This window comes from Condylostylus longicornis, unplaced genomic scaffold, assembly GCF_029603195.1.
Source record: "Condylostylus longicornis isolate FDR11 unplaced genomic scaffold, ASM2960319v2 ptg000022l, whole genome shotgun sequence".
NCBI lineage: Eukaryota > Metazoa > Arthropoda > Insecta > Diptera > Dolichopodidae > Condylostylus > Condylostylus longicornis.
Window position 1 is genome coordinate 644,402 of NW_026577991.1, and position 25,144 is coordinate 669,545.

General features: G+C 29.4%; 1 protein-coding gene across 7 annotated transcripts in view; it reads right to left on the reverse strand.

The window, feature by feature from the left end:
* The window catches only part of LOC129606973 (potassium voltage-gated channel protein Shab), a 202,648-nt gene that overhangs the window by 67,581 nt on the left and 109,923 nt on the right, over positions 1-25,144 (reverse strand). For all 7 annotated transcript variants that reach the window (XM_055517636.1, XM_055517638.1, XM_055517632.1 and 4 more), the window contains exon 3: positions 9,171-9,247. The gene's annotated coding sequence lies outside the window, so the exon portion shown is untranslated. The remainder of the gene's footprint in view (positions 1-9,170; positions 9,248-25,144) is intronic.

Consider the following 25,144-nt stretch of genomic DNA (forward strand, 5'->3'; position numbering starts at 1 on the left):
TAAGAAATAATAAATTAACTTCCAAGATTTAAAATCCTCAAGGAGAAATAAAACTTTTAAGGACTAATTTGTTATTCTTTTAGTTTTTATAGTTTTGTTGTTATTTTCCTTTCATTTTTTTGTATACACATATTTAAAATTAGATTTTAAATTTTGATTAATTTAATATAATTATGTTAATATTAGTGTTATTTGCTAAGTCATGTTTGAGCGATAACCATCGTATAATAAATAAGTTTTAAAAATGAAGCGAAAATATTTTCAATCGTGAAATATTTTAAAAGAGTATTTTGTTTTCAATACATGCATATGTTTTCGACTACAATTACATACATTCTGTTATGCATCAGTGAGAACATGCATATCTGAAAAGTGAGAACATGCGTGATGTAATTTGCTTTGTTTTTGCCCTATGGTCCTTCTCCCATCTTCACCTATACAAGCCCTTGACAAATTGCAGTATAGCAAACACCTCAAGTCGGGCTTATAAAGCCTCTTCTGAAGCATAACAGTCGAAGGCGAATTACCATTTCGCATTCAGAAAATATGTGCTTCACTTCGGACCAAAGTCCAAGGACAACTCCATGTCCTGAATGTTATCAGTCACAATTTAGTCCTATTATTTTTGAGGCACAAAACTGGTGCCCTAGAGAAAAAATAATTAGAATGAATTAGAGCAAATTAATGACATAATTAATATCAGGATTAAATAATAAATACTTAAAATTCATTTGCCTTTTTTTTCTTATAAATTTTGCTACAACTCATCAGTTTCTTGTACAAAATTATTTTTTCAATAAAATTATGATTACAATAAGTATAAGGCTAAATTACATTACTTAATAAACTTCAACACAATCATAGAGAAAATAAAAATAAAAAAAAAAATATTTATTAGCGAAAAGATTAGAAGTAAATCGATGTTTAATGTGAAATTAATTTCGAAAACAAGAAATAGCTGAATAAAACACAAAAAAAAAAAAACATGTGACAACATGTCATAAAATCTGTCAAATTATTAAGAAATTTCTTTTAGTAACTAAAAACATGGCTGTTTAAAATTCTTTATTTTTTTTCCTCCCTCATTACATTTTCTGAACTTCTATTTGTGTATCGGTTATAATAATGGTCGACTCATATATTTAATGGCGCACGTAAAATAAAAAATTACCTTTACATTACCAGCCATATTTAACTTGGTTATATACAAGCAATTTTGTACGAAATAGTGTGTTCTATCTTATACTATAAAATGTTTCTTAATATTAATATGAACGATAAACGAGTTTTGATCAAAAAAAGGAGATTTTAAAAAGCTCAGTTTAATATTAAATTACTTTTATATCTATGTATAGCCAAAATGAAAATTTAAAATAATTTAATGACATTTAAAATGCATAATGTGTGGCCTAACGTACCTTCTTATATTTCCTGAAAAGAAAACCATGAAAGATTGGGAACTTTATTAAAAAAAATTTACCAAATTTTGAATTTTCAGTGCTTTGGTAAATAAAATTTTTGAATTCAATCATAACTTTCACGGATCGGTATAAATGTAATATTGAAACTGGTCAAACGTGTAAATAGATACGTATAATTGTTAAAGTGGAGAGGGCCGAGATCTCTTTTGCGTAGAGGTCAAAATGCTCATGTTTGTTATGGAAAATATCCACCATAATCTTAATAATTTCTGACTACTCTTGAAATTTTCATCTGTAATCTCAAAATTTTACAAAAAATACAGAAAAAAAATGTTATAAACTAAGAGACAAATCAACCTTTCAAGGTACTAAAATATATACATAACATGATATACCTTACAATATGCCTAAGCATAATTCATATTTTCAGTTGATAAAGTTTAATAATAGCTTTACAATGAAGGATAATAAGGATTATTGTAAGATAAATTAGCTGAAGGAGGATAGGATTATTAAGTGACATACAAAATAATCAATAATCATTAAAGATTATTATGACTTCTCCAAAGAAATTTCTTTTATATTTAAATTCTTCTTCTAATAAAATAATTTGCAATAAATAAATTTGGGTCAGACCAATGGTTTGTAATGTAGCACTTTTTCCTTCAACAAGTGAAAATACTGTTTTGAAAAACAATTTAGCCTTGTATGTACTCCATTACTAAAATTACCTTTATTTATACACGAATATATTTCAAAAATTGCATACCGTTAGGATAAGTATTGCATGCATTCTTTGAAATAAAACAAAAAAAAATTTAAAGAGACGTTAACATGGAAATTGATATTAGCGTCCTGTATTTATAGAAATTAGGAAAAACATTGCTGTTTCGGATATATGAGGCGCCAAAAATTCAACTTTTAGAAATGTTTCTGCTACAATCATTACTTAAAAAATGGCATTTTTAGGACTTTAACCGGCTATAACCATTAGAGTGGAGGAGAAGCTTTGTAAACCAATTCACGGACGCACGGATAGAGTGAAACTTATAAGCACTTTTTATCAAAAATTGTTTTTGTGCCAAAAAAGAAAGCAAATTTAAATAACATAACAAACCACACTCCAAATATTATTGACCATATCTATCACCATACATATACAATGCATTTTGTATTTGCATATCGTAGTAGGCATAGAGCTTTCAATATTATAAATAATGAATCAAGAACAGTCTCGCAATGAGTTGAGTGTAAATATACATCAAAATCGTCCCATAAAATGTGGCAATCTGGAACACAATATTTGACATTTCGTAACGTAAGTTAAATACATAATTTGTTTCAATTTAATACCATAGTCAAGCTAAGAAAATTTTGACAACTAAATTTTTATATCGAGTTACCTATTCAGACAAAATTAAAACTTACAAATTTGGTTTGATAATACTTTTTGTTGTTTTCGTTTCTTTTCTTTCTTGCGACAGGTATTAACTTTCGCCTTTCTTTAAAAAATGATTAAACAAGAGTACATTTAAAAAAACATTTAAAAAAATTGTGCGTGATCACCATATAATCGACAGTATATTTCACCATGACTGAAAGACTTTTTAGAATTAAATTGAAACGGGTTTGCCTCAAGGCAATTACCCAGAGATTTATAATGTAATTATAACTATATTTGCCAACGATGCAGCAATGTTGGTAGCAGGACCTAATATTGAAGAATCGATAACAAAAATTTAGTAGATCCACCACAATTAAGTTTGAATGGTGCTAGAGTATCAATCCAAGCAAAATACTTAGGTAGTAAAACACTTAGCAAAATACTTAGGAATAATTTGGATGTCAAGCTCGGTTGGAAAGAACATTCCTGGTATTTATACAATAGCGACATTCACAGGAATTTTGTTGTTCCCGAAGTAAGTGAAGAAATAAGGAACTGCAGCGTGAAAAATAGGGCACGTTTGGAGCTACATCTTAATATTGAGGCCTCTCGACTTATAGGAAGTAACTCAGATGTTAATTTTTGTTAATATGGGTTCACTTAAAATTAAAATGAAGAAGTGAGCAGCAGATTGCTCATTGAAAATATTTGATATTCGTTTCTTTAAACCCGATAATTACATTTTTTCTGTAAAACTTAACATGTGATATTTAGTCTGATAGCATTACCTACTTTTTCTTAATTGGAGAATGCCGTAAGTAAAAGTTAATATTAATTTTTTTTTATTTTTCTTGTTATAGTTGAGATAATTTTGTTTGATGAGATTTTCTTATCGTTTTTATATCAAGTAATTTATGTCATGCAATTTTTATTTCAGTGGCTATATTATTATTTTTCTTATTCTATTTATTTATTATTTTTTTGTGATTTAATTCGTATTTTCGTTTTCAAAAATCAATAAAATAGTCTGACAATGATAACCATCATTATTATATATATGTAAGTTTGTGATGTATTGATGATGTCGATGTTTATGATGATGGCTTTAATATAGAGATAATTGTGGCACTTATTTCGATAATTATGATTAAAATTGTTTAGTATGCACCTGTATATTTGTAATTTGTGGTTCAAATAAAAATAAATACATATTTATAATAAATTGCATAGATATTTTAAATAATTGTGAATAAAATCATTAATGAATCTGGAGGAAAAAAAATTATTTGATTATTATTACAACCACATAGGCCAATTTTACCTATCGATCATAAAATTTGATTTTATGTTTATATTTTTATTTGTGGTTCTTTTTATTATTAGATTTTATTTAAATATAATGTTAAAGTAATTTCTTAATGTAATTTCAGAGTAATTACAATGAAATTGTAGGCATTTTATAAATACAAGTGTTGCAATAGCATGCAATTATGGTTTCGTTTCACATTAGAATAGTTAAGAATTAATTGAATTTTTCAGTATGGTTAGGTTTGAAGATTGCCCATGTGTATATTATATACGTTGATGAAAACTTTGTAAATCAAAATCATTAAAAATATTATTTTATAGCCAAATTAATGTAAAAAGTTGGTCTCAATTAAGTCTCTAGTCTGTCTGAAAATGTTCCAAACAAAAATCGAAATAACTCTTTAAAATTTCGGTAATTCTAAACAAGTCGTTTCAATTATTTATTGCTTTCCGCATCCCACGCATTAAGTAAAATCTTTAATTAAAAAATTTTCATTATCTGCTTATAGATTCGTGAAATTTCATCAACTCTGCAATGATAAAGTCACAAGTCAAAGAGAGACATTTTGTAGAAAAGCGTTCTATTAAGTAACTGTTTTTTCTGTGTAGGGAAAATTATCAATTTACTAGTGTAAACAATGTACATGGAACATTAATTTTTGGCTCCAATTTCTATACAACTATAAGCAATATTATTTTTATATTATTCTAATTTTTCAAAGTAAAAGAATTATTATATTGTATATATTATTTATTGTATATGTATTTGTATAGAATTGTATATATTTTATATATATTTTATATATATAAAATTTTAAAATATTCTGTCCTTTAAAAATTACTCTGATACTTTTTATAATACCGTATATATGTATGAGTATAAAGCCATAATAATGAAAATGTGAAAAATATTGGATTTTTTTTCTATATTTCTCTCACTAATCGATATTATTTTTCATGTCTATGTTCTTTACTGACTCAATAATTTATTTAAAAAAAAATCACTTAATTTCTTTTAATTTACTACAATACCATTTTTATTTTCTAATATTATATACATATATTAAAACACATCTATAAACATAGTTTAATTAACATAATAATACAAAAAAATAGTTAAATGTATATAAAACAACAATTGTTAACATTTTGTACAGCAGTTGTTTTTAAAACCTTATCATTTTGTAATGACTACTAAGTATGTATGCATATATGTTTATATGAAAAAGAAGAAAAACATAATTTATGTATATTAGAAGTTGATTATGTTGAAAACATTGTAGTGTTCCTATTATATTCCTTACACACATACATACATAAAAATTATTTTATTTACTAATGTTTTTTTTTTTTATAGTAAAACAGTCTGTATATAAGAAAACCATAAATACCTCATTTCAGAAGAGAAAGGAAAAACAAAAACAAAACCAGAAAACAAGAGCAATATTTTATAATTAACCTTATGTATAAACGTACATATACATATGTATGAATATGAAGCGTATATATTTAAATGAATTTGTATACATACTAAAAATTAAATTACAATAAATTGAGCAACAATCACAACCTGTTGTCCGTCCAAATATTAAAAATCACGGCGATAAAGATCGTTTTAATTCTATACCATTATGTACGTACTATATGTTTGTTTTATGCGGAGAGAATAGATTTTTTGAAGAGAGTAAGTTAGAGAGAAGTTGCAGAGTAACTTAAATTTAAATATATATTTCTTAATAATATGAAAAAAATTTTAGGCAATAAAAAACTACAAAGAAAATGTAACTAAAGTAAAAAATAAAGATAATTGTTTTTTTTTTTCGAAAAAAAAACGATAAAAAATCGAGTTGGTCATGTTTACTCTATGATACCCGTACGTTATCCTTTGAGCGAATAATTATGTTAAAGTTGACTGTAACATTCTACGACTTCAATTACGCCGGTTTTATAAGAAATAAAATAATTTATATACGTGGTGTTAAGCCGTTTGTATTCGGTTGTATTGGACCACTTACTTGGGAAGTAAGGAAAGAAAATCACGGAGTGGTTTTATAATACCCTTCGAACATAGGTTCGCACGCAAATAACAGTTGCAAAATTACCATATGCATTTATGCAAAATTTTAAAATAACAACCAAATAACAAGGAGTCAAGAAGTTTCAACGATTTTTATCAAGCGTAAGACCCGTTAACACATATTATTAATCATTTTTAATAATTTGACGAACTCAGGTCAATTGGTTTTTAAGTTATCGTTGAAGCGGACAGACATGACTAAATCGACTCAGGATTGGACGCTGATCAAAAACATACACTAATGTCTATATCGCAGACCATATATCTATATGGAAGTGATAAATAATTTAAAACTTAAAGTATTTTTATTTCAGAAAGACAATCAGATATTATGAATTAGGAAAGTTATGAATTGGCTTTAGCGCCAACATTTTAATTGCTAATGGAAAAGCAAAATTATTATAACGATTTCGAAAATTTAATTTGAATTAAAAGAGAAGAGAGAAATCCTTGAAACTTTTCTTTTCACAATTTCAATTATTATTTTTATTTTGTTTTCTTGAATATTAAAGCGACTAACTGTGAAATTAGCCGAAGTTAAAATTGTTATTTTTCTTTTCGCTTTTTTTTTCTGTCTTTTCACGTTTCCTTTGTATTTTTAAATATTTAATCTGTATATTGGTTGCTTCTTTTTTAAGGATATCTAAATTGTACAAATGTACATTTAATTTTGTTATGTATATGTTTTCGGTGTTTTTGGAATTACTTATTTATTTATTATTATTGGCGGCGGCCAATGAACTTTAAATAATGTGTTTTTATTGGTTATATTTTTTTTTATTTGAATTTCTCTTTAGAGAAATTTCTTGTAAGCAAATAACAATAAAAGACATTTGGTAAGGCTTATAATATAAAATTTTACGCACTATATCATGGTATATTTTCATATATACAGACATATAGTAATTTATATATGTATGTGAATGTAATTTGAATTGTTATCTCTAAAGGCACATTATGAAAATATTTACGCATATAAAGAATTGCCATTATTACGAGAAAAGAAAAGGAAGTACATACAAGAAAATTAAAGTGTTTTTTAGTATGTTATAAATAACAATAAAAAATAAATAAAAATGAAAAAATGAAAATGTTTTTTTTTTTTGTTTTCTTAAACCTTGAACCGTAGACAAGGATATAAGATTAAACGAGAACAACATTATAATGTGTAACTATCGCAGTATATAATTTTAGGACCATACTTAATCTAGATTATATTTTTATTAATGCACGTAAATCGTGGCTGAAAATTATCGTATATAACGCACATTAATTTTACATAAAAAGCATAGAACAGCGAACTGTTTTAATAAAACTTAAAGAGTAAATCTCTTTCATATATAAAAGAAGTGTCCTTTCAGTATGCCTAAAAAACTTCCAAACCTTTCAAACACTTAAGATTTTACAAGAAGCAAAGTCCATATTTCGCTTAAATAATAAAATTTATCCAAACAAAATATTTTGAAAACTTTGATCTAAAAATTTCGAAAATTTGATTTTGAAATGTAGTATTTTTATTGTGAGGGAGTGTTAATTTTTGTATACTTATCTATATACATACATATGTACTTATGTACATAAACATAAATGTACAAAACTTTTATATTAAATTTATTAAAAAAAAAATAACAAAAAGTTTCTCCTTTAAAATTTTTCTCCAAGGAAAACATAATTTTTTTTACAACAACAATGCGCAACAACAAAAACATAAAGTGAAATTGAAAGAAAAACCAACGTCCTAAGTATAGTAAAAACATAGAATAAAAACTATATGAAAAAAAATAAGAGAAACAACCAGAACACGAAAATTACAAGTTGGTTGGATTATTGCGTCTAATTTATAATTCTTACAAGTATAAAGCAAGGAACCAGAAACAACTAAAACTTACAAGAAAAAAAGAACAACTCAAATTTTGTGAAAAAATAAACACGCCAAAGAAAAACGTAACATCACAAATTTTTACAACCAAAGAATTGTTAAAAAAATTCTTATTTTTATAATGTAAGTAACTTGCATACACACATGTACATTTATACAATATTAGTGTGCGTTGATTTTAATGCTAATTTTCTTGTTTTTGAAGAAGAAATTTCAAAATGAATTTTCATATTGTATCTTATATCGAAGGTTGTAATTATGATTTGAGTTTTGATAGAAATGAGTGATATTGTATATACATATACAATTAATATTGCATGTATGTGTCCATATATCTGAAGGTTATTTAGAGGCAACAGTCAATGATATCATCCTTCCTTTGCTATATTATACATACGATTGATGCCTAGATTGTAGGTTACTGAAGAGGGATATGGGCAAAGGAACTCCTTCTCTCCGGCCACCACAGTTGGCCGTGGCTTATCCTGAAAGATATTTCTCAAAAAGTTGAGCTGCCGAAAAGTAAAAAGTTCACACCCAAACCATTTGCTTCTCCTAACAGGACAGTCGAACAGAATATGTATGGTCGTCTCCTTATCGTCCCGCCAGAGTGTATACAAAAGGGAGTCTGATTTGCCCAGTTTGTGCAGGTAATATTTCAGTGTAAAAGACAGTAATTGCACGAACCCGATTTCGATCCATCCTCAGCAGCTGTGGGGAGAACCTCTTTGAGCAAGATTAAAAAACAGCTTCGCATAATAACATTCCACAGTAGCCTTTCCGCAAAGGTTCTATTCCTCCTCAAGCAGAACGGCAAGTCTGCCCCTAATGGCAAACATTAACAGTCCAATGAAAGAGACACCGACAACACCGCCCGCTATGTGGGAGAATATAGATGGTGCGATTTTTATATTCCCTTTTCAAGTTCGCTCTAAAGCAGACTTCTATCGCATGTATTTTAGCTTGAAACATCGAGCATTATGGGGCCAGGGTCACTCTCATACGTGTTCAACAATGAGGCAGACGTTTGCAACGTAGTAGTAAATTCCAAATATCCTAATATATTAACAATTAGAACTTTTAAAATAAGGGCAAACATACCATAAAATATCCTGAGTTATTTACATTTATGTTTCATATACTCGAAGATTAAAGTTATCCTTGTAATTTAGTGATATCTGAAAAAAATAAAAAAAAACGGAAAGAACATTATAAATAAATAAACAAGATTGAAAGTAAAGGAAAATATTAAGAAAAATTAAAAAATTATTCAAAAAAAAAATTATCAAACTGTGAAAGATTTCTTAACTCACTTATCGTTTCTTTTCTTTTTGTTTATATTTTCTTTTTTTCGGGGTCTTTTTACTAAAAATTATTTTTCAGTGGCTTAACATTTGTCATTTTGGAACCAACTTTTACGAAAATTAATCATTTTTTATATTTGAAATATTTCCAAATTTATTGAGTTACTGCGATAGAAAATTTTACACATAAATTTGCAGATGGTTCGCATACCGGCTCATTATACGACTAGATTTTATTGATAGGCTAAATATAATTAATTATATAATTTTAAAACTTATTAGCCTGGAAATTGGGTATTTATGTTAAGAAGTTGAAAATTTTTATATAAGTATTTATGTACGTAGTGATTATGATAAATAACCGATAGGTAATTACTTAGAAAAAGCACATTTTCTATTGATATATGTGTATGATGTGGAAGCGTATCAAAATGAGTTATGTACATGTTAAAAAATCTAATATGGATGGGATTCTGATTAAATATTCTATTAATCATTTTAAATCAATTTTTTTAATTTGTGTTTCCATTCCTTTAGATTATCAATTTGAATGTTTATTGTAAAAGATTGATAATTATCGAATGGATTGTACTTTATTGAGGAGTGAGATGGGCAAAGGAACTCCTCCCCTCCGATCACTGCAGCCATCCATATCCCCTTCTTCAATATTCCACTTATACTACCCGGATCCCAACAAAAGACGGACATATCTCGCAGGGGGTTGGATGTTAGCTCACCAACACTAAGAACTAAGTTTAGACTAAACCATATGCGCCTCTTGAACCATAAGAGAACAGTCTCGCATAATATATATGGTAGTCTCCTCATCGTTCTCGCCGAGTTTCTACAAAAGGGAGTTAAATTGGTAGTGTTTGTGGCAGATGATTATTATTGTTCTAAGGATCAGGTAGCTGCGTTGGTGAAGGTGAAGTCCTGCGGGGGCTGGACAGAGTTCATTGTGTGCTCATCCTACCTCCCGGGGGACTGTGCCCACCCGGACGAGCAACTGAAGGATCTAGTGGACTTTTGTGGAAGGAGGAACTTCCAACTTATAATAGGAAGTGATGCCATTGCCCACCACACCGTCTGGGGAAGCAGCAATATAAACAAAAGAGGTGAGTGCCTACTTGAATTTATATATAGCAATAAATTAATGATTATGAATGAGGGCAATAGGCCGACATTCATAAATGCAATTAGGGAAGAGGCCCTTGACATCACCCTTTGCACTGAATTTATCGGCAGTAGGGTTGGTGGATGGCATGTCTCAAATGAGACATCCATGTCCGATCATAGGCAGATTAGGTTTGATATCATGGTCTCCGAGGGCCTGGCAGAAGAAATTTATCGGGTGCCCCAATCCACAGATTGGAGACAATTCGAAACGCTCCTCATGGATGGGATTAGATCCGTTCCTGCTTCTGTCAGAACGGTGATGGATATCGAACTGGCCAGCGAGGCCCTGACGGCGGCTATTACTAATGCCTATCACGGGAGCTGCCATGCTAAGCCGAGGCGGAGCAATAGGAAGTGCCCGTGGTGGAATGAAGAGCTTTCAAGGCTTAGACTAAAGACCAGAAAGCTATTCAATAAGGCCAAGGCGTCAGGTTCGTGGGAAGAGTATAAGGACTCACTCACAAATACAATAAAGAAATTAGGAAAGCAAAGAGAATCTCGTGGAGGGCGTTCTGCAAGGGCATTGATGAACTCCCTAGCTGTGCGCGTCTTCACAGGGTGCTTTCCAAAAAGTATGCTAGCGGGTTGGACCTAATGGAACGTCCTGATGGCTCCATGACTGAGAACGGAAAGCAGACGTTGGAGCTTATGGCGTCAACGCACTTTCCTGACTCGGAGATTCTTCGGAATCACTCAAATGCAGTCATCGAACCGGGGGCACCCTGGCCCAGGAGGGATGACTGGCAACGATCCCGTCTAGTCTTCACGATGGGCAGGATTAGATGGGCTGTTTTCTCTTTCAGGCCCTTCAAATCTCCAGGTGATGACGGGATATATCCTGCATTTTTGCAGAGGGGTTTCCAACGTATCGCTAGAGCACTGTTGGGAATTTTTCGTGCCAGCTATGCGTGGGGTTACATCCCTCAGGCATGGAGGGTGGCTAAAGTGACGTATATTCCGAAGGTGGGTAAGCGACCAAGCAACCACCCAAGGTCTTTCCGTCCAATCAGCCTTACTTCTTTTCCATTGAAAGCAATGGAAAAAGTGATTGATAGATTTATACGGGACGGTGCACTGGGAAGCAATCCCTTGCATGAATCTCAGTACGCCTATCAGTCGGGAAGGTCTACTGTACTCGCTCTGCAGAGTCTGGTGGGGGTCCTTGAAAACTCACTGGAAGTGCGGGAGGTAGCAGTTGGCTGCTTCCTTGATATAGGGAGCTTTTGACAACACCCCATATCATGTCATCTGTGAGTCGTTGCACAAACGAGGGATTGATGCGACGACTAGCAGATGGGTCAATCGGATGCTACAGGATAGGATTATTAAGTCCACCATAGCTGACGATATACTCTTCATCTCCGCTGCAAAAGGATGTCCGCAGGGCGGGGTTCTTTCGCCCCTCCTGTGGTCCATTGTAGTGGATGATCTAATCGCTGCTCTCAGGGGCTCCGGGGCGCGTGTCTGGGGATACGCTGACGATGTGGCCTTCGTCGTGCGGGGAAAATTTGAGAGCACTATTTCTGATCTTCTACAGCAAAATTTACGTGTTGTGGAAAGGTGGTGCAAAGGCGTTGATCGATGGACGTGAGATAGGGGTGGTCCGGTACTTAGGTCGGGTTCGAGCGTGTGGTATGCGGACGGGTCCAAAACGGAGTCGGGTGTGGGTTCGGGCGTATACGGTGTCCGCCCGGACACGCGTATATATGCAACCCTTGACCCGTATTGCACAGTTTTCCAGGCCGAAATACATGCAATAGAGATCTGTCTGAGAATCAATTTGGAAAGGGGGTATAGAAACCGCACCATCTATGTGTTCTCAGACAGCAGGGCTGCGCTGCTGGCACTCCGTTCAGCTCAGGTTACATCCAAGCTGGTCTGGAGCTGCCTTGCTGCACTTAGGGAATTGGCATCGGAGAACAGAGTGATGCTCATTTGGGTGCCGGGCCATAGTGGTCATGAGGGCAACGAAGTTGCCGATGAGTTGGCGCGGAGGGGATCTGGGGCTGCCTTTGTGCAGCCGTTGCCTTTCTGCGGTCTGCCTTCTTCCGCCGTGGGGGCCAGGTTTGCCTGCCTACTCGCGGTGGAATGCGGCCGTCACTGGCGGGACACGAAAGGGTGCCGTCATGCGAAGGTGTTTCTTCCGGCGTGCTCCAGCGGATTCGCCGCGGAGTTGCTGGGGATGAGCAGGAGCCGGGTTCGCACTATTGCGAATTTCTTCACGGGGCACTGCCCGGTGAAGTACCACCTGCATAGGCTGGGGAAGTCGGGCTCCTCCCGATGCAGATTTTGTGTGGGTGGCGATGAGACCGCCGTGCACATTCTCTGCGACTGTCCGGCACTAGCTGTTCGGCGCCGCAATTGTCTTGGACATGGGTCCCTAAGTGTTCGGGAACTGTTGTCCAACTCCCTTAGGGATATCTCCGCCTTTGTGATTGGGACGGGGATATTATAGACGGGAGAGTGGGGGGGCTACAATAAGTCAAAAATGGCTGCGGTGGCTTGGGGGGATGCTCCTGTCCCACTCGGTTCCCTTAGAATCTACAATCTACAATCTTGTGGCAGATGATATTCCACCGTAACATGTCTAGTAAAAAAGTTAGTAATAGAACGAACTAAATTTCGATCCATCCGCATCAGCTCTGAGGAGAACTTCCTTGATCAACCAGTTTGAATGTGATCTGAATCGATTCGAGTGCCGACAATGCCGCCCTGTTTCTAAGAGTATATAGATTCTTTTATAACCCGTTTCCAAGTTCGCTTACAGGGATGATTATCTTAAATTACATTGTAGATTTAATGTGATATATTTGGAACTATATTTTTATATAAATTTTAAGTAAAACATTTTTAAGTATAAAATACTATAAAATTTCAATACGCAATTACTATTTTCTAGTAATTTTATACTTATACTTATAAGCTTTTCTAGCAATAACGTGCAATTTAATTATTCCCTTGAAGAATGTGTCAGATGTTTCATTTGTGCTGCAAAAGACCACTTTTTTCCTTTCAATTTTAAACCACTCAAAATTTTAATTTCTTTTAGTAAACTGAATTTTTCTCTTTCATTTTATACTTTGTACATTCTTAGACTTATGATTTTTATAAAATTTTAAATTTTGTATACGTGAACATTTTTTTTTTATTCAGACAATTGAAACATTATTAACGTCTTAATTTTCAATTTGCATTTTATTCACATATACTATGCAATTACGTGCACATTAACAATAATAATGTTAAATCTTTTATAAAGCGCAATATTGTGAAAAAATGCATTATTATAATATAATGTGGACTGAAAATTATTTTGTTATAAACGCCAGAAAAGTATTTTAAGAAACTTTTGAAAAAAAAAACTGTATTATAAAATGTAAAGTTATAACTGTCTATTTATAAATAGACAGTATAGCAATAATGTAGTTTAGTTGCGACAGTAAGACCAGATAATTCACAATAAACTTCTTTGAAAAGAAATTTCATTTGCAAAAAAATCGTCATTATGAATTTAATTTTTTCAATAATGACCAGATATCACGTACAATGTTTGCGACCTGTATCACGTACAGGCAGTGGCGACCTCCAAATACAATTCCAAGCAAGTATTTTATTTTATGGTAAACATGTTGATAGAAAGACTAAAAATACAAGGATGCAATGACACCTATGTATCAGAAACATAAAAATTTAAAGAATACCACAGAGCAAAAAGTTAAGCTACGGGATACTACAGAGTAAAAAGGCGACTTCTCTGGGCAAAATCTTTTTCACTCACTATAAAAATAAAATACAATTTGTATAATTTTTTAAAACATTTTAATTTTTTAGATTATTGGAAAGAATCAACAAAAGCTATTCTCAATAAGAATTAAAACGGAAAAAGAATCACACTTTTATACGAGTATATGGCGAGAATAAAAATAATGACATCAAATATAAATTTTTTTTTATAGAAAAAAACGGCAGCACAAAGAAAATGAAAGAGAAATAGGGAAAAACGACAACGACACTTTTAGAATGTAAAACGGATGCAAATTACTTTTACTTTTTTGTTATTTTTCTTTTGTTTTTTAATTTCAATTATTACAATACCATAAAATTCACACTAAAACCATTTAATAATAAATACATATATGTACATACAATATCCTACATTTATGCAGATTTCTATATATGTACATATTTTTATATACATGTAACGAAAAATAAAATGTACATATAGCAAGTATGTGAAATTTTACAAAAGATTGTCAGACTTCTACAAATGGTGTGCACGAATAAAAGACAAAAACAAGACAAAAAAACTAAAAGGACCTGTTGAATTTTCCATTGTTTTATATATGAACAAATTATAAAAAATAAACACAAAAAAGGAAGGAATTTTATTTTTTTTTTTAGATTTTTTCTTTTAATAAATGTAGACTTCAAAAACAAGAAAATTTAAATGCAATTCAACATGCAATATGTGATTGACATCCCGCCATTCAGGATAAGAAATGAATTTTAATTTGAAAATGTACAAAAAAAAATGAATAAAAATATTTTATAGAAAAAAAAATGTGAAACATATTGAATACTCGTATAAAATGTACAAAAAACAATTCTAAAACAAAGAAAAATAAAAAATAAGGAGTAGTCAGACAGTTTTTAAAAATACAAAATATTTAATACGAGTGTGTTTAATGTATGTAAATGAAAGAAATATTGCATGTATAATAACATTTATATTATAATAATGAATATTCACAAGCACTTTGTGTACATATACACATGCCCATATAATTAAATTATGAATATAAGATGAACTTACATACTCTTTATATATAATTTGTGTTTTTATTATTGTTATTATTGCTGTATTTTGTGAATGATAATGTTATTAATGAGAGCTGAAATGACTAATGGAGGAAATTAATTATTTCAACAACAATATGAAAGAGAGAATTGAAAAATGGAAAAAAAGGATAACAAGCGTTTTAAAAACTTCATATATAAATTATTATGAAAGCATGTGGTTATAAAATCAAATTTTAACTACAATTTTAATTGAATTTTTCTTAAAATGGTTAATTTTTGTTTTCTCAATAATATAATAAAATAATAAGGAATAAGGTTTAAAACGTGGAGAAATATAATTGATCATATCAACTCTTTGTTATCATGTTAACGAATTTATAATACCCTTCAATATTGTCACAAATAAATTGTCACAAATATTGTCACAAATAACAGTCCCAATAATATTAGTTGTGCGAAATTTTAATATTATACTTCAGTATTTTCTGAAATATAAACAAACAGCTTTTGAATTTGCGTGGCAGCTACCTTAACCATTTTATTAATCATATGTAAAAAATTGGTGAACTTAGCCCAAATTAGTTTTTGAGTTGTTGTTTTCACTGACAGTCATTGCTAAAGTAACGATTGTTTCTTAGCGTTGCAAACAGTGAGGCAAATTTATAATACCATCCGAACACGCGTAAAAAATATTTTTCGATTGATTTTAATTTTGAGAAATTTCAAAATCTTAATATAATTTTTAATTTAATATTTAATATATGCTTCTAATAAATCATAATTAGAAGAAAATTAACAAATTATGTCCAAACAAAACAAAAAAAAAGAAAACAAAAACAAAATTAATTCCTACATAATATACACTGTTCCAAAATTTCATTATTATTCATTACACAGTCCTAAGTTATGGTATATCCAGAGTCTGAAATTTTCAAATGACGTCAGATTGATGAAGCTTCTAATCATATTACCTAAATTCGATGTTTGCGGACTGGGCAGTAAGATATTGCAAAATAACAACAATTTACTTTAAAAGAATTTACACAAAATTTCGAAAAACAAAAATTTATTTAAATTTCGAATTTTTCTAAAACACGATGCGAATATTTTGAATGCTGCATTCCTTTGAACCTTTGAAATCTATCTCATTTATCCTTTAACTCTTCTGCGAGCTAGATGTCATTGGCCTACCGAAATATATATGTAATAATCAAAGAATTTTGTACATGAACCTGAAAAAATTGAAAAAAATTAAGCAAAGGAAGCAAAATAAACCTGTGTGACTACGACTACACTGAATTTTTTTTTATAACTATTAAAAACTCAAAGAAAAATTATTTTAACTTTATAATATCTTTCTATAAAAAATTAGTTTATTAGATTTATTGCTGCCTTTAAAAATTTTCATTACCTTTGTCAATAAAATTCTACTACATGTATGAATGAAAATTTCATCAAAAATGAGAAGACACAAGGGGAAAAGTTTTTATCTATAAAAAAAATTAGACAGACTATTCGTTTTATAATTCTAGACTTTTACTTAATTACTCAAATTATCTACCATTTATTAGTGTACTCGATGTATACATATATATATATGGATATAAAAATATATATATATGTATAAATTGTGTGTATAGACTTTTGATTGTAATTAATTATTAGTTGTTAAAATTGCGCAGTAATAGTTTTAAAACAAAGAAAGACAAAAAAACAAAAAAAAAGAAATTATTAAACAATTCCCAAATGTGTAATTAAATATTACTAAGGATAGTAGTGTGCACTCATATATTTGTATGTGTGTGTTGTGAATATAATAATACCTATAATAAAAGGTCGCGACTTAGAGACTAAGGTATTGATTATTATTTTTTTTCTTCTTTTTTTACTATATTCACTTAATAAAATATCTCTATGTATTTTTTTTCAAGGATATTTTAAGGCTACATAAAAACACATACCTAATACTATCAGTATTTTATTCTCGTTGTTTTTTTTTGCTTTGTTTTTTTGTAATGATTTTATGATCACATCACACCACTTTCATTCTTCCTGGAAATTATTAAAAATTTAGATAATAACGGTAAATGTACCTTGTCGTACCACATTTAATCAATTCTGATGAAGTCATTGACTTTTTAAGTACATACATACGTGTATCTATGTATGGACATATGTCGTGTATGTATGTATGGAAAAGTATAAAGAATTTAATTGAATAAATACATAAATTTTCAGACATCGTGTGTATTTAATAAAAAAAAATTATTAATATAGTTGTCTTTTTTTCGCACATTTGTAATAAATTCTAAATGTAATATGACTACACAATTAAATAAGCATAATAATCTTTAGTTGTCGGGCCTATAAAACAAATATTTTAAATTAAATTCTTATTTAATACAAGGCAAATTTCAGCGAAATTGAAAAAAAAATTGGTTTATTTGTTTCACTTCCTCTAAAATTTTATTTCTGAAATAGCAGTCATTGATTGTTTACTTTGAAACTATTTTTTCAAAAAAAAATTTTTTACTAGTTATCACAGTTCATTATTAACAAAATTTCTTTAGTTAACGAAGAAAGTTGCCATTTTCTTTTCCTTCAATTTCAAATATTACTTTTGGGAAAGGTTTGTCATCACTGTCAAATAATTATTTATATATATACACTCTTAATGTTGACAAGCCTAAATTGTTGAAATTTTATAATACAAAGTTTTTTTTTTTCAACGGCTATAAAAATGATAACCTTGCCGCTAAACTTTATAGTACATACTTATATGATATGCCCATTTTATATTCTTAAATCCTTTGTTTATTTTTCTACCTAAATGTCATTATTCTATAATGGTATCCACATGTTTTTTGTTTTTTAAGGAAAGGTTAACGTTTTGTGTTGCCTACTTTTTTTTGAATACAAAAATAACAAGTCGTGTGTATTCATTCAAGGTATGTGTTGATGATATGAAAATAACAAAAAAAACAAAACAACAACATGTATATAAAATTTAGTATTACATATACTTAAGTATACAAATTCAAAACAGTTAGGTACCATCAAAAGTTTATTCATATTAAAATTAGCTTATATTTTATAAACATTAGTTGTAAACGAAAAAGAGAGAATAAAAGCGGGTTTGTGTCGAAGTTTATACTTTTATTTCTAATTTTATACTGTTGAATGGAGGTATGTGTCATTCAGTTCTGTTGTAATATATTTAAAAGGTTCATATTGAAAAACTGAATTTAACAAAATGTTTTAAAAAAAAAAAGAAAAATTTAAATATGATAAAGACTTTTCTAGAGGGGAATAAGTGACAGAAATCGATTACTTTTATGATATTAAATGGTAAGAGAAAAGATAAGAGCAACCAAAAATGAGGAGAACGTATAAAACAAGTCCCGCATATACATAATATAAAAATATTAAATAAAAAAGATAACAAGAAGGGAGACCATAATTATTATGAGGAACGAATCGTATAGTTTTTGCGTTTTTTTATAAATATTGTATATGTTATATGATTAGTATATATACTTCATAATATTTAAGAGTTTAAAAAAAATGAGTCCTTTTCATATATTTATTTTTAAACACGGAAAATGTGAGTGTTGTATATGTTTTTAGCATATCCAATATGTAGAATGTTATGATCAATTAAATAGAATTGTTATATGAAAAAAAATAACAATAGGTAAACTTAGGTAAATTTTTAAAATCGTTGTAACAATCGAACAAAATTGCATACTTTTAGGTGAAGACCTATTTTTAAGAAAAACCTTAACTTTCAGATTACTTAAATACTTTTATTTATAAATATGTAAGTACACATACTCCAAAACTAGATTACTTAAATACGAAATGCTTTGTTAAATTTTGTATACATAAATTAAGTATTAAACTTTTACGAGTACTACAATTCAAAATGCACTTTATAATTTATATTTATTTATTTTTATAAAAATATTTCACTATGATTCTTTTAAAATAGACCTAGGCTTTTCCATTTAAATATAAAAGTAATTTCTTAAATTCAGTTAAAAGAACTGTTAGTGGTTCATAAATTTGACATAAAAATTTATGCATGTTTAACATTATACGTATATTATGTACTGTTAATGAGTAAGCAACATTATATTGTATTTGTATGAGTACATGTTGAAATGTAAAAATAAATTTTTTAATATTAATATTTAACGAAACACTCCCAAATGAAATTTAACATGAATATAGAAACACGTAATATGAATGAAAATGTATAAGTATCTGTTATTTTTTTAATTTATTTGTTTTTGTTGATTTTATTTTTTCCAAATATCATGTATAGAAGTAAACGAATGAACTCTAATGCAGTGAAGCCACGGCATAACAAAAAGTTAAACAATATAATATTGCAAAAAATACGAACTTATTATGAATTTCGGCTTTATAAACTTGTAATGTTTTTTTTGTTGTTTCATGTTCTAGCCTTATACGTGTATCTTTTCAGCTTTACTAATTTAAAAAGAACCTTTTAAGCTGAAAGAAAACCAATGTATATATGATAGAGTAATGGAATAGTGATTTTAAGGGTATCAAAAGGTTCTGAACTAGCGGTGTAACTTTTTCTTATATACATAAATGACTAAAACAGCAAAAATTCGGAGAAAATTTGATTAAAATCGGAATGGAGCATTGCTCTTCCCCAGAACGAAAAACAACTTTATCAATTATAATGTAGTTTTTTAACGATTCTAGGAAAATTTTAAAATAATATTCTACTGTAAATTAAATAAAATGGATTGTGCTTAATAACAAACAAAAAGGCCATTAACTCCTAGGGAAAAGTAATAAAATAATATAAAAGACCGAATTAAAAACAAGGAAAAATTGTCTAATAAGGAATAAATATTTTTGTAATTTTGTCTTTTTTGTTATATAACTAAAAATAGAAAAAATTTGTATTAGTAACAGGACAGTTAAAATATTTCAATTTATAACTTTATTTTTTTTTTAATTTTATTTTTAATACACTTTTATTACCTATTTGTTTGTATAGTTTATTAATGTATATACTTACACAATATATACATATTAATATTCAGTTTGTTTTTTATAGCTTTATTTAATCAATTCAAACATTTCCATTTTGTTTTACGTATAAAATTATATTTTTGAATATTACATCAGTTCTGGCGCCAATTCGGAACTTATATTGTTCTTACCAACAATCGTAAAATGAATGTTACATTAATATTAGTTAATATTTTTTATATGATATGAATTCGAATTTGTATAATATATGAGTGATTATTACAATATTAAAAGTATTTTTGTGATAAATATTTGCATTATTCAATTTAATGATTGTTAATTGAATTTTTATTACAAATGAAAATAAGTTTTTTTATTTTTTGCAATGTGAGCAATATGAAGCAACATTTTTATGTACGAAATTAGGCGTTTGTTGTAAGTAGCTATAATAAGTAATATGTGTATCAATTATTTGAAATGAATTTTCTTACGAAGTATAATATCGGAATAAAAACGACTATGTAGTCCATAAGTATATCATACTAAACTATTTCGGAACAGGAGAGTAGATTTTCAATGGAACGCTTTATGGATTTATCATATTTAGATTAGCTTAGGTTAGGTTGACACGGTTATCAAAGGATACACTCTGGCCATGTGACCTGTTGTAATGCCGCTCGATAGATCCCCATATATCACCTCTCATTTTAACAAGTTCGAGTCTTTTATAAGTCAGCTTAAATTCCTCGCAAAAAGAAATGCGATCCTAGCAGCTATCGTCTAATCCTCATTACAATCCTGCAGAGATCGTTAGAGAGGCGTCCTATTCTCCTGGCGCGTTAGTCAATCGGATAGTGCCCAGTTATAGCTCCTGTCACAGCCCCGGTGCCAGCCCGAGGGAGAGAGATCATATCCGTTATACGTCGCAGATCTAGCTGAGGCAAAAATTATCAAGTCGCACCACATATCGTTCCATTTTCCCCATGCTTGGTTTGCTCTATTGCCGCAATGCATATTTAAGAAAATTTTCTTTTGAAAAATGCCTAAAATCAACTTCTTCTCATCGTTTCTGTAAAAATATGAACATTATACGTCTTGGGTGTATGCAAGAATAAAAAAAAAAATTCTTTTAAATTTTTAAAATGAAAACTCAAATACAAAAATAAAACATTTTATCATTTTTTGTTTGTTTGTTTTGTACAACATTTACCGGTGAACATTACGTCATTAATTCGATTATTTAAGAAAAGGGAAGAAAAAGCGAAAATATTTTAAATATTTGTGCGAGGTGTACATATATATATATTGAGTGTTTATTTGTATGTAAACATTCCCATAGAATGCGCTTTATGCATAATAAGTACATAAATAATAAAATACCTATACACACATATGATTTTTTTTATAATAGAAAGGCTCCAAATAGATATTTAGCACAATTCGGATTACACTTTCCATTTTCTTTTTGCTTTATTTTGATATTAATTTGTTAGAAAATTTTGTTTACTAATAAAATTTTAATATTTTTTTTGTATTTTTGTTTAAAAATATTTTTATACAATAGTGTTATAACGTATTTAACCACAGAATACTTCTCTAAAATAAAATCAGCGTTGTCAAATGCAAACAAACAACAATTTTGAACGAGGATTACGTAAGGTTCGGCTGACGCGATCCTCCGCAGGGAATACCTAATTTTAGTTCCACAAAAGCCGGAACAGCCCAGATCATCTAGTTGCTTTCTGAATACAGCCACTATCAAGTCATCAGCGTACGCTACCACCTTGTAGCCCTTTTTCTCCAGGTATACCATAGTAATTGATTTATTATTGAGAGAAAGTTTCTGAGAAGAGCAGAGAGAACACCCCATTGGAGGATGGCCCCGCTAGTTAGCCCCGGTGGTTCTGCTTGACAGCATGTTCCTTATCAACTTTTCCAATATTTTTAATAGAAATGATGTTAAACTATTAGGTCTAAAACCTTTTGAGCAACTGTGAGAGCTTCTTTTAGTCTTAGAAATGAAGATCACCCTAGCAACATTTCATTTTCTTCGAATGTAGGTTAAGCCCACCATAGATAATCAGCACTCATAGATAATCTTAAACCAAGTAAGCATGACCTACGTAACTTGTTGTATTTCTGGCAAGGCCCGGAAATTGAAAGAAAGAATCTTACAAAGTATGTCATATGTAAAATTGTGTAATGCTGGCAATACTGCATGATAAGTTTTTATTTTATCTTAATAATTTTTTTATTAATAAAACTAATCATCGCAATTTTTATTATTATCATCATGCAACACAACACTATCAATGCTTAAATCTATTTTTGTTCATCTTCAAAAATATAAAAATGGAAAAAAAATATTTATAACTTTACTCACACAAATATTTTTAAACGTAATAAAAACCAGATGATATTTTGTTGACCTAACTCTCTATTTTTTTCTTTTCATATTCAATTAAATTTATCTTCTCACTCTCTAATTTATTTGAGTAATTTTTCATAAAACAACATAAATATTATTTTTTTCCTCTTGTTCATATAATTAAATTAAATATTTTCTTTCTCTCATTTAGTGTAAGGCAAGAAAACTGAAACATAACAACGTCATGTACTCAATTTAACTGTCGAGAATCGAAAATGGTATGCAGAAATATTATCAAATACTCTAAATAAAATCGATGTGGTACGCAGAAACCTATTTGAGAAAATAATGCATGTTCAGATTTCTCTCTACTGCTGTACGATACTGCCTCTAAGCAGATTAAATGTATGAAAAAAACTAAATGATGACGAACTAAAAATGGAAAGGAGAGAATATTGATGATCAACTAAATTTGTGGTATGTATTTGTTTTTTCAATTTTTTGTTTATTTAATAAAAAAAAAATAAATCAGAGTAGGTAATTATTAAGAAAAAATTTAATAAGAAAAAAGTATAGACATAAAATTAATAAAAAATTAAAACAAAATATTATTTACATATTATTTGTGTGTACTACATTATTAGCATTTATACACACATATTGTATTGTACAATTGTAATTCTAACTTTATCATACTCGTGTATGCATATCGCGCAGAGAAACGGCGATACGTTGATTTATTTCAAACAATTTTGAGTACAATAATAAACCAAAAATACAATCAGCAACTTGGTACCTATAGGTATGCGATTAAAAAAATTGGAACGTGAGCTTTTAAGAATTATAATTGAAAAAGTTGTTTGAATTTTTTTTTAGTTAAAATTCTTATGTTAAACCGGCAAATACTATGTAATTACTATTGATATTTACATGAGTTCTGAAGTGATAATATGGTAAAAGGATTCCAAATATTTGGAATATGTGCTCTTTATTTAAAATTTTACTAAATAATTTATTTTATTTGAATATTATCATTAAAGTAGGTATTGCAGTACATTGTGTGTTACTCTATTAAGGATTAAGACTCCGATTTGAATAGGATTTTAGAATAGACATAGCATCCAATTACGCAAGTTTTTATCAATTATTAAAAATACAATAATACTCGTAGAATTAAAATTTCCACTGTAAGTTTTTCAGTTTTTGTTTTTTACTAAAATTTATTTTCGTCGAAATGTCGAAAAGTTTTTATCTTATTAAGATTTATTATCATAAAGTATTTTTATACGCTGCACTTCGTGAACTTTGGTACGGAGTTTATAACTACTTGAAGGAGTCATCTGCGGAATGGACATATATATATGTATTCTTGCTCAGCGTAAAATTCTTCGTTGATTTAGACACGTCCGTCCGTCCGTCCGATCGCACGATAACTCAAAAACGAATAATGTAATCGACACCAAACTTTCACAAGTTGTTTCTTTTGTACAATAATAAACCAAAAATACAATCAGCAACTTGGTACCTATAGGTATGCGATTAAAAAAATTGGAACGTGAGCTTTTAAGAATTATAATTGAAAAAGTTGTTTGAATTTTTTTTTAGTTAAAATTCTTATGTTAAACCGGCAAATACTATGTAATTACTATTGATATTTACATGAGTTCTGAAGTGATAATATGGTAAAAGGATTCCAAATATTTGGAATATGTGCTCTTTATTTAAAATTTTACTAAATAATTTATTTTATTTGAATATTATCATTAAAGTAGGTATTGCAGTACATTGTGTGTTACTCTATTAAGGATTAAGACTCCGATTTGAATAGGATTTTAGAATAGACATAGCATCCAATTACGCAAGTTTTTATCAATTATTAAAAATACAATAATACTCGTAGAATTAAAATTTCCACTGTAAGTTTTTCAGTTTTTGTTTTTTACTAAAATTTATTTTCGTCGAAATGTCGAAAAGTTTTTATCTTATTAAGATTTATTATCATAAAGTATTTTTATACGCTGCACTTCGTGAACTTTGGTACGGAGTTTATAACTACTTGAAGGAGTCATCTGCGGAATGGACATATATATATGTATTCTTGCTCAGCGTAAAATTCTTCGTTGATTTAGACACGTCCGCCCGTCCGTCCGATCGCACGATAACTCAAAAACGAATAATGTAATCGACACCAAACTTTCACAAGTTGTTTCTTTTGTACCAAGGACAAACTCCATTGTAATTGGACTAATTCGCACAACGGGTTCGGGTAGCTGCCATACAACTCAATGAACATAAACAATGACAACAACAACAACAGCAACAACAACAACAACAAGAACAACAACAACAACAACAACAACAAGAACAACAACAACAATAATAACAAAAACAATAACAACAATAACAACAGTGAC